This window comes from Opisthocomus hoazin, chromosome 8 (assembly GCF_030867145.1).
Source record: "Opisthocomus hoazin isolate bOpiHoa1 chromosome 8, bOpiHoa1.hap1, whole genome shotgun sequence".
NCBI lineage: Eukaryota > Metazoa > Chordata > Aves > Opisthocomiformes > Opisthocomidae > Opisthocomus > Opisthocomus hoazin.
In genome coordinates, this window is record NC_134421.1 from 13,672,234 (window position 1) to 13,683,762 (window position 11,529).

Genomic DNA, 11,529 nt, shown 5'->3' on the forward strand with positions numbered 1-11,529 from the left:
TTTTGAATTCAGGTGAATTTTTACCTTCCCTGAGAAGGGAAACAAAGCTGCTACCACAGCAGAATTTGTTAGTGTTCCATTTCAGTGCTATATGTAGAGAGACTAGTATTATCTTTGCAGAAATGTCAATAGTAAGCTGCCCAAAAGACAGGAAAATCAAGCTCATGGGGGGGCACGCACACACATATATATAAAGAAAATTAAATTGCAAAGAGCCTGAAGGAAGCTGGCCACATTTCAATTTTAAGTAGAAAAATCAATTCCACAGCCTAGGCAGTTACTCCCACAGGGTAAAGGCTGGAATATTTTCTGTACTTTCAGTTAATATTTTCCAAACTTCTGTTATCATTCTGAAATATGATACAGGGCAGAAGTGTTTCAGCATATGTTTGATATTGTTATTAAAGAGGAAGAAACTGAAGAAAATACAGCATTAGTGCATTCTGAGGGACTCTGTGGACATGGATAAGGTAAAAGTTTGACTAAGACTCAATCCTGGCCTAATTCAATCACTGTGAGGAATTTTAATTACTCTCTCGTTAGAGGGGGTGTGTTAAAGTGTCCACACTGAGATCTGCATACTCAAATCCCACAGCTAGGTGAGGAAATATTACCTAAAGCATGCTCTCTTTGAAGTAATATATTAATCAAAATGCAAAAATCTAGAACAAGGACTAAGAAATAGTGAACCAAAGGGATGTTCAAATGAGTGACTGAAGCTCTTGACAGTAAGATCACCTAGATCAGTCAGATCAGTTTAATTTGGTTTAAGATACAACAGCTAGGTGTGAACTATACCCAGATTATTTAATGAGTGAAAAATATGCTGTAACAAAACAAAGGTGAAAATTTTTAGGACAGTAGAAGGTTTTAAGACTGGTTAACTTTTTCTCTACTGCCACTTTTAGAACTCAGAATAATGTGCTATACTTTTCCTGAAATTAAATCTCCTCCATAAGATGTTTAGTAACTCCCTTTCCAGAGGGAGCTACAGAACTTACCAGTGCCAGGTACCTCCTCTGCCTTGAGTTCTACAAACTTATAAGGCTGCTGACCAAGTTCCTTGACAGAGATGTGAAAAGCAGATGAACAGAATGAGGCAGGGGGGAGAATGTATTTTTCACATTTTCAAAAAGTGCTTAACAACCTAAATCACTCTCCAAGCGTCAGACACAAAGTTACATTTCCATGGATCTCAAATAAATTAGACACAGAAACTAAAACTCAACTTCATCTTGATTTTAGTTAGCCTCATTATCTACTGATGCTTGTTAAGTCACTATATGCTTCTGTGCCCTGCAAATGAGGGGTCAGATCCTCAATGTCCTCTCCTTTCCTCATTTATCAGTTCCCACACTCAGTTCCTGGAGGAGAAATTAAACACCAGCCTGATCACCTGAAGTATACATCTTAAAATGGCAAGAATTTCTCTCAGCACAGTAAGACAACAGGACATACAGCTGCATAGCTGAGGAGAGACTTTCAGTTTGCTGCAGCGCTCTACAGAGTAACAGACTTTGGGATACAACTTTGACTTTGGGAAGTTGGCTTCTGGAGCCACCTAAGCTTCATCCTCAGAAGCCAGAGGCGCATCAGCTTCTCTCCTCAGTTTACGTGGAGGAGAGAACTGTCATGTTGACTGCATGTTTACAGTTCTAGGTGGTAATTTAGTACTACAGGAATACAAATATTAACTGTTGATGACAAGGATGAACATTACATGTCATGCAATACCCCATTTTTTGACATTATTTGCAAGTTGAGTGCATTTCGTGTACCAGTGGTGGGACAGGCCAGCAAATATGCCAGGATGGCAGAACGGACAGAGCTGCTGCCTGTTTCAGGTATACCAGAGCCAAGCTAGCCAGGGAGGAGCAAGGTGTGTGGGACACTAAATCTTCCTGGGAAGGGGAAGAAGAGAGTATGCCTACATCCAGGGATGCTACTAGACCAGAGAGTGGAAGAGATCAGTGTTCTACAGATGCACCCAGACAGAGCAGCTACAGATGGACACAACCTATGTACTTTAACCAAAGCAACTGTTTAAATATCACTGTCAAGAGGAATGCTGACCTTTCTGTACCTGACTTTTCAGAGAATGACAAGAAGGAAATTGATAACTCCTCTCTCCCCACCCCAGACAAGATACTTGGGCACCACTGAATAGTGTCAGACAGAAGGGGAGCAGGGCGGAAGACGGATTCTAGTCTTTCTCTCATCTGATTTGCAATGGAAATCACAGCTATTGATAAATGTGTTGCCAAACGGCAATATATGTTTACTCATTTTGGTTCATTTGTCTCCATGGAACCCACCAGCAAGAATTAATGTCCTAGCTGGAAGTAAGCCTTTGTCAGAGCCAAACTCTTCCAGCTTGCCTGCAGGGAATTTCACTCTGATTGAAGGCCTGTACTGTGCTACTGAGCTGCACCTTATTAAATTAGCAATGAGCAGACTTTACAGAGACACTTCCTTCCTTCCGACACCATGACAGAGCTTGCTGCTGCCATGAGGAAGGAGCTGTTGCCTGTCATGAAAACAGACATCTGCTGCAGCTGGAGGTAGCTGTCATTAGGAGCCACAGTCAGGTGAATAATAATTTCAGTACCAATTTTCTGTGCCTTCCCCCTTATTCATAAGAAACAGAAAACACATTACATTTTTGTTTCAGCAGCCTGGTTTGTTTCTGCTGTTTCTAGATGACTCCCATCAGCTTCTGAAAAAACTGGGCATATGGTGAACTCTCACTCAGACTTGGGCCAGTGTGAAAGACTGCATTAGCAATACCTCTGACTTGCCACAGAGGGGTCACACACTTTGCATTAAAGCATGTATTTAAACTCATCTGCAGATGGCTCCACCAGTTTGCAGAGGAGGGTGAGTGGGGAAAAAAGAAAGGTTGGAGGCATGGCCTTCAAAAAGATTCTCATCTTTGCTGGCCAACCCATCCAGATAAAAGGAAAACAGCCTCATAGAATAGCTACTGAGAGCAAGGATAAGACAAAGAAGTTCCTTGGTAATCCTGTCCCCACATCCAAGCGTAAAACCTATTGTTATGGTCTCAGCTTAGAGCAGAGAAGCTGAACAGCCTGTAAGCAACAGGATTTCAAACTGATACAAGGATTCTGTCTGGCTTTAGGAGTTTGAGCTGAGCTCTTATCAGACTCTTCCCAGGAAAGCATCCACACTTCAAGTGGTGGTCCAGGAAGTATCAGGATGGAGAGGCTGATTAACATTATCATCCACTCCAGAAACTAAGGCTGCCATGGGAAAATGGTGTCAGATGAGCATGTGGGACCTCTGCAGCTCTCAGTGCAGCAGATCTGGAGGCCCTGCTGCTCACTTTATGGTATACTTCGAAGGGGACACAGAGAGCTTTAAAAGGCAGCTCTGGAGATAGAAAGCCTGTTCATGCCATATCCCCTGCTAGTGTCCAGTTTGCTTTCTACTTTACTTCTCAGAGCTCACCCTATGTATTTGAGAGGCCTCTGAAGGGATATACTCTGTTATCACATTCATCAGTCTTGACAGGACTTTTTGAAGGAATAAAAGCTGCAAACAGATGATTTTACTTGGCTAACAAGCATAGCATTAGCATGTTTCACCACACCCTGCTGCCTCCCTGCTAAAGCACAGCTCAAGCTAGAAGGATGCAAACGAAAAGAAGAACAAAGGCTTGCCATACGAAACACTAAAGTTTTTTTGCTGTGAAACATGGTTCTCATCCAACAGAAAGATCAGAGAGGACTTGAACACTTAAAATATCACTGGAGATTTATCTTTTCAAGCTGTGATATCTCTTCCTAGCAATTCTTGCTACCACACATTAGCACTGGGTCACATCTTCAGATCTGCTGTACAGCCAAGGATAAGCAAGCAAACACTTGGAAATTTTGCAGGCTATGCAAAATCAACATCCCATTTTTATTACTTCTTTGTCTGAAAGACCACATTCGAAACTCGGGAATTTCTCTTGCTGAAGAATGCAACGGCCCAACTGTTACCTCTGATCCTTTTATCAGATCAAACCTTCTGGGATTTTACAATCTACCAGAAAAGAGCACTGAGCTGTGAAGGGTACTCAATGTTATCCAACCTGCAGCCACAGCAATGCCTTTCTGGTGGCTTGCCCCCAGCTGAACAGAGTTTAGTCTGTTGAACACAAACCAAGGCTGAAGAGTAGAAACAGACATGAGTGTCAAAAAAGCATACTAAAAAGAAAGCAAAGAAATAGCCATGGGAAGAACTTTCCTCATATCCTGCCTCATAGCATTCACTACATCTTTTGTGCTTTGGGAATCTATCTTTTTATATTTTGTGAGATGACTTCTGCTGCTTCATTCACTTCCCACCAATTTCTTGACTAGAAAGTAACAATTTGAGCACTTCCTGAAGGCCAGCAAAAACATATTTCTATTTCAAACAGTATTGCCTACTACCACTTAAATTAAAAAAAAAAAAAGAAACTTTCAGCAAGAGTTAGAGAGACAGCTCAGCCTGTGTGGGCTGCAAATCACTTTTGGACCTGCAACATGCCCAGCTGAAATACACTTATCTCTCTGCCTCACAGGCACAGCTGCTGAAGAGGCAGATTGCCCTGGTCTCTCCAGGTTTGTTTACTACTCAGAGGTTAGGACTGAAGTGCTCATGTTTAAGTTTCATTTCTCTCACTAACTTCAAGTGCCTTTTGCTCAGCTAGTTTACTGCTTTCAGTTAATGGACTGCTTGAAACCAGCTGAAATTGTTAAGTCAGGATCAGGTTTTCTGCACAGAAAACGCTTTGGGTAGATGTCTTTTGTTAAAAAAAGCTTTAAACTAGTGTGTTAAATTAATGACTCAATCAGATTTCAAGTTTTTTGTGATGCTTCCTCACTGGGAAAAAAAAAAAATCTTTCTGTGGCAGGAGAGCTGGGAAAGTGAGCCTTTTCCTGATTCCACTCGATGTTCCTGATGGGACCCACAGTCCTTTGGAGCCTCCTGAGAAGCTTGACCTCTCTCAAAGCCCTGTTCAGCATAAAACAAACCTAACAGACAGGGTCTCTCCTGCATGTTTGTAGCCAACCTCAGTAAAGACCAAGTAACTGAGCAGTACCCCTATTCACTGTGGATAGGTCACCAGCAAGACAGGTCATCACATGCAGGAGGTTCAATCCTCAGCTATTTTGGTGCAGTAACAGTGACTGGGTCTCATATCATCCCAGGTCCCTTGCTCCTGTCTCTTAGTTCTCATCCTGAAGCACATTTGTTCAGCAGTTCAGATTTTTTTTTAAAGTAGAAATCTCATGTTATACTACTAATTTCACAGGGTCAAAAGCCATGACACCACTGAAACACATCCAATCTGGAAGTTGGAAGGTGAGAGTCAACTTTACAGCTGCAGGGGAAGGAAGTTTTGGCAAAAGACTCTGTAATTCTGAAGAGTACCATAAGACACAAGGATCATGCAGGTTTGTGAGTCATTACAGCTTTCCTCCAACAGCCACCATACAGCCAGCTGCACAGAATTGTTTTTCTGCTTTCCATAACACCAGAGAACAGCCTACCCCATGCCATGATTTAAGCCAGTAGTTCCACAGAATCCATACAATTTCATCATCATGGTATCTAAAATACAAAACATTATTTCTAACAGTATATTTCTAGAAGGATGAAGACCCTCCCACACCCAGCTTCTCTTGCTCCCTTCAAGAAAACTATTTTCAGAGACAACTTAAATCTCTAATACCTACTTGTCTATCAAACTCCATTGCTTTAATTATGTGAAAAATAAAGTATAATTCAGGCAGCACGTATAACATGCAGACCAGCTCCATCACTAAGTACCAATTTTATTACTCAAATCATATCTCAGTCACTAAATTCACTAACAATGTAGTGGATTTCTTGCTGGACAAAACCTCTACCAGGGAGGGAAATGCATTGGAAGTAGAAAACAGCGCTGACTTGATAAAATAATAGAGAGGAAAGTTGTGCTCACATGCTTCAGAAACAGCATGTAAAGAGGGCCTTCCTAGCCAAGAAGGAACAAGTTTTCTTAGGAAAAAGCTAGGAAATATGAACACATCTTAAGATAAGCTCTTTCGAATGTATAGTACACTCCCAAGATCAGACACTTGCAATATAAAACATTTGCAGGTATATAGATGAAACAACTACATCAAAAGGAATATAATTGTGCAATTGCAAAAAAGAGCATTTTGAAGGAGTGAAGTTTTATGATACAGTTACTGTAAACACTCTCACACTGTTTATAGATCAAACACTTTACAGGTCTTTTTCATGATTTCCTAACACTCCTATATCAGGCTTCAGAAAAAAGTCCCTCCTCCCTTCAGGTTTCCCCATCACAGACCTCACATCTAATTAGAATATCTGCTACACATGCTGTCCCTGCACAACTAATTTCATTTAAGAACAGGTAAGTATAAACACTGAATTTCTCAATGAACAGACAAATTCAGTTTGGTAGGCCAGCTCTGATGATTTCAAAACACATTCCATTTAAAAAAAATACACAGGAATAGACATCACAGGTTTCCTACCCTCGCCTAATGGGACTAATGGTGCCCAAGCTCCATGGGGAGGTCAGTTATAGCTTTGAAGGCTTAGCTGACAAGCTATTAATTCCATAATTTCTACATCAACTGCTTAAATATTTAATCTCTTGACACTTCTTAATGATATTCCTCACTGCCGAAGGTTTAGCTTTGTGAAGGCACTTACTAGCTGCCCAGCACCCTGCTGTTGAAGTCCCAGTAGAGTCCTGCAGGGAGACAGTAACCAAACAGTTAAAGATGGAGACAAATGGTGTACACACAATACTTGTAACTAGCCCTCTTTTAGGCCTGCTTAACGAGCACAGCAGATTATTTGTGACACAACCTCCAGCAAGTGAAAAACTCCCAAATGAATTTGATGCATTCCTATATGGCATGGCTAAGCACAGGGGCTTTAGCAAGTTTAAGGAGAAACGTGAGATGGCAAATGGGGTTAAACAGCTTAGATGGCAGCTGTTCTTGTCCCTGAAAAGAAAATGTGTTCAATTATTCATGTTCAGCTTAAACTGACAATGAAGCCAGCTCTAACAGAGCAATTCTCCTGCATTATTCATACCATGGAGCGAGCAGCATCTCTGCTATGAGAGGTTTTTGCAGATGGATGAAGCCTACAAATGGTTCAGAAGCTGGGCTTGTTCATAAACTCAGTGAAGACCGTGTGAGAGATTTAAATATGAAAATCCATTGAGTGTTCCTGTTAGCAAGTGGATAAGGCTTACATCATCAGGAAAATACAGAGGCTTAGAAACAACATTGAGGTAAATTTTCAACCATCAGCAGGAGGAAGCAATGGAGTTTCCATCTCAGCTGCCTGGTCATTGTATCTGTTATCCTGCAGGACACAGCAGTACCAAGAAAATTAACATAGTGGTTACTGCATCACAACAGGCCTTTTATGCTTGCTTTTGCTTAACTGGAGGGTCAGGGAATCTGTTTCTCCAAAAACTCCTTATAGACTTCAGAGCAACTTCAGCAGACAGCTGCATCTCTTCGGTATGTCTCTCAAGGAACACTAACAGCTGTGCTTCTCTGGCTATCAACAGCTGGAGGAGCTGCTCAGGTTTCTGAAAATCACACAAGGGGCAATCAAGGTAGTACACCTGCAACTGAAATATCTCAGAGACTATTTGTGAGTATGAATTTTAAAGAAGTCTGGAGGTACGCTTTGGCATTTTCTGTCTTACTTATGACCACAGATCAGAGCTCTCCTGCAAGAATTATAGGGCCCTATTTGATGGGAGCACCACACAACCACAAGTTAACTGAAAGCAGGAACTGCACCTTTCAAAGTCACCCCTTCTATTCTTCTCTGATCTTGGTGTTCTTCAGCGTAATGTCCTACACAGATGCATTCATAGACTCCAAAATTCCCTACAATGTTGTCTGTTTTAGCCACAGAGTGTAACGGAGAATGGGCTGGGGAGACACAGTAAGTCTTTCAGCAAGCCAGACAGACCCCTGTTCTACAGACACAGACGAGCTGCTCTGAAGTGCTACCAGCACAGCTGCACAGGCAGTTTTTCAGGGAACCTCAGGAGATGTCCCTCAAAACGGCACAGATTGAGATGGTTCCCTTTCACTCCAGTTGATTCTCCCAGTCACTACAAACAGCTCTGCACGAGGAATGATGCCTCTTTTTCCACTCTGAGGGAAGCAGCTATACTGCAAAACCGTATCAGTAAATCCCACCATTATTGTCAAGCCAGTACAGCCACTCTGGGGTATGCCACTACATTTATTTCGATCACAGGTGTGCAAACGCAGCATCAAACATGCACCCAAGGCAAGCAAGGGCCTTTGAACTCCAAAAAGGAAGAAGACAGATCACTGACTAGTTGTACAGGACTGAACATCAACACAGCCCTCAAGGTGCATGGAAAAAAAAATAATAGTGTCCCCTTGGATAGGCATCCAAACCAGTAAGCTCACACGATAACACTTGCCTTCACAATGGAGGGAGAATAGTACCAAGCTGTGAGTTAAGACCACAGATGACAGCAGCCGCTTCTAGTACCTTCATGTGTCATGAAAGACCAGAGCCAGAGGCAGCACAGTCCCATAATCCACATCAGGGATCTCGGGCTGACCTCTCACAGTAGGAGTATGTTGATGTAAAACCAGCAAGACACAGCAGAAGTCTGGCACTGCCTTCTCTGCATTACTTGCCTGCAGGAACAACCCTGTGCACGTGGCTTCTAGTGACTGGTGTCACTGTGCAAACCTCATTTGTCTGGTCTCAGCCTCACCTGTGCTATGTAATAACACCCCTTATTCCTACAGAGGGGTCCACACATTTGCACTTGTCACCAACTCAAAAGTTGTTCTTCTATAATTGCTTTATTTCAGAGACCAAAGCCCACCCTCCACAGAGCAGATTTAAAATGTATGTTGAAATTTCTGCTTTGAGCCCAGAACACATCTTTGGGATAAAAAGCATTCTGCAAATGAGAGCCAGGTTTTTAATCAAGATTTCAGTCACATGGTCATCAAGTCCTCCCTGCAATTAGTCATCCTATTAAACAATTATCTTCACTGTTGGGAGCTGTAACAGTTTTCAGTCAGACTTTATCTCACTTTAGGTGCCAACCGCTGTTCATTAGAATTTTCTCTTAGGTTAGAGAGCCATCTAGCAGTAGATTCAGCACTTTGTAGACTCCTACACCACAAGTCAAAATCATTTATCATACAAGCAACCTCAGCTAAACTGAATTTTTTGCTGCATACACTTTCTTGGTTTAGCCTCGTAAACATTTTCTAGACCTTTGCAGACCTCTCCCACCACCAAATATCATTTTTGAAATGTAGGCACCATAGACTGATTAAGTACCCACGGACTTAAGAGGCAACAGCAGTACTGTTTCACAGGTTATCGTTTTACTGACTTGTTAATTGCAGGGTTGCCTTTTACCACCCAAACCAATTGATTTTCAGAGCTTTACGTATTTTCATATCATATGTTCCCAATGGGCACAGTATCTTGGTTTTTCACTGTGCTTTTTTATGAGAATTTTTTGAGAATTTTTGGATTCTGGATGGGATTTCAAAAGTCCACCTGGAGTTTATGGAAGGTATTTTATGGAAAATGTTTTATTAACATGAGAAACCCAAGCTAGATGTAGCAACATCCTGTCTTCATATTCGTACTGCAGGAAAGTGCACAATCTTCCCTCAAGGGCTGCTAGACTTGGCTTCTCCTCCCCAGCAGCCTTGGCATAAACCACAGCACTGAAACACGGTGGCAGAGGATGGTGTGTCTTGGAACAGAGGCTTTCATCCTCTAGTAGAAAGCAGTATGATTAAAATAGCAGAAGAGTAAGCACTGGAGTAATAGGAAAAAGGGGAGAAAAAAGTAAGTCAATATCAAGAACAGAGCTGAAACTTGGTGCATTAAGAACACAATCAAATATTTATCTGTTTTGCAGATGTACCTCATCATTCAGGCAAGCGACAGACACCAGTCTGACTTCATTCATAGTCCTTGAATAAATTCATCAATGTATGTAACCCCACACCTACACAAGCCAGAATCCCAGAATCTGGCCCTGAGCATTTCAGAAGAACCCTCTCTTACAGAGGGATTTCTGACAACACACCAGCCCTCAGGCAGGCACAGACCCGGTGCAAATGGCGAAGCAGAGGGCAAAGCAGCTCTTCCCCTCCTGTGCCCTCATCCAGCCCCTGGTTCCTCTGCTACCAAGGACAACGTAAGCTGGCAGTGCTGCGACAGAGGACCAGGGGGTGGTGGCAGTAGAAAAGTGAACTCATCACAGCCTTACTGGTAAATCTAGGTGCAAGTCAGTCTCTTCGGTCTGTGTCATTCGGTGCTGTTGCCTCCCGCAGTATCCGCTCTGCATAGTCGAACACAGCCAGAAGGCCAGACTTGCAACAGGCATCTAAGTCACAACTCTGGGCTATTCTACTCTAACTTTTGTTATTTGTTTCACTAAAAGATTCTAGGTCTTACATTTTTATACGAAAAACTGAAAATATGACAGATGTGAAGCTTTATGCATGAAGGAAATATATATATTAAAATTTAAAACCACCTATGATGATGTTTAAGATGCTCAGAAGTCAAAATTTTTATTTTATTTTTCTGATGAAGGGCATAATCCTAATATTTTGCTTGCTTTGTTTGAGCTGATATTGCTGCTTCAAACACCCCCGAATCCCAACCCCTTTGGACCTTTTTCCTCCACAGTCACAGAATCACAGAATAGTAGGGGTTGGAAGGGACCTCTGTGGGTCATCTAGTCCAACCCCCCTGCCGAAGCAGGGTCACCTACAGCAGGCTGCACAGGACCTTGTCCAGGCGGGTCTTGAATATCTCCAGAGAAGGAGACTCCACAACCTCCCTGGGCAGCCTGTTCCAGGGCTCCGTCACCCTCAGAGGGAAGAAGTTCTTCCTCATGTTCAGACGGAACTTCCTATGCTTCAGTTTGTGCCCATTGCCCCTTGTCCTGTCACTGGGCACCACTGAAAAGAGCTTGGCCCCATCCTCCTGACACCCACCCTTCAGATATTTGTAGGCATTTATAAGGTCCCCTCGCAGCCTTCTCTTCTTCAGGCTGAACAAGCCCAGCTCCCTCAGCCTCTCCTCGCAGGAGAGATGTTCCAGTCCCTTCACCATCCTTGTAGCCCTCCGCTGGACTCTCCAGTAGCTCCTCATCTTTCTTGAACTGGGGAGCCCAGAACTGGACAGAGTACTCCAGGTGGGGCCTCACTAGGGCAGAGTAGAGGGGAAGGAGAACCTCCCTCGTCCTGCTGGCCACACTCTTCTTGATGCACCCCAGGATCCCATTGGCTTTCTTGGCAGCCAGGGCACACTGCTGGCTCATGGTTAACCTGTCGTCCACCAGGACACCCAGGTCCCTCTCCACAGAGCTGCACTCCAGCAGGTCCACCCCAAGCCTGTACTGGTGCATGGAGTTGTTCCTCCCCAGGTGCAGGACCCTGCATTTGCCTTTGTTGA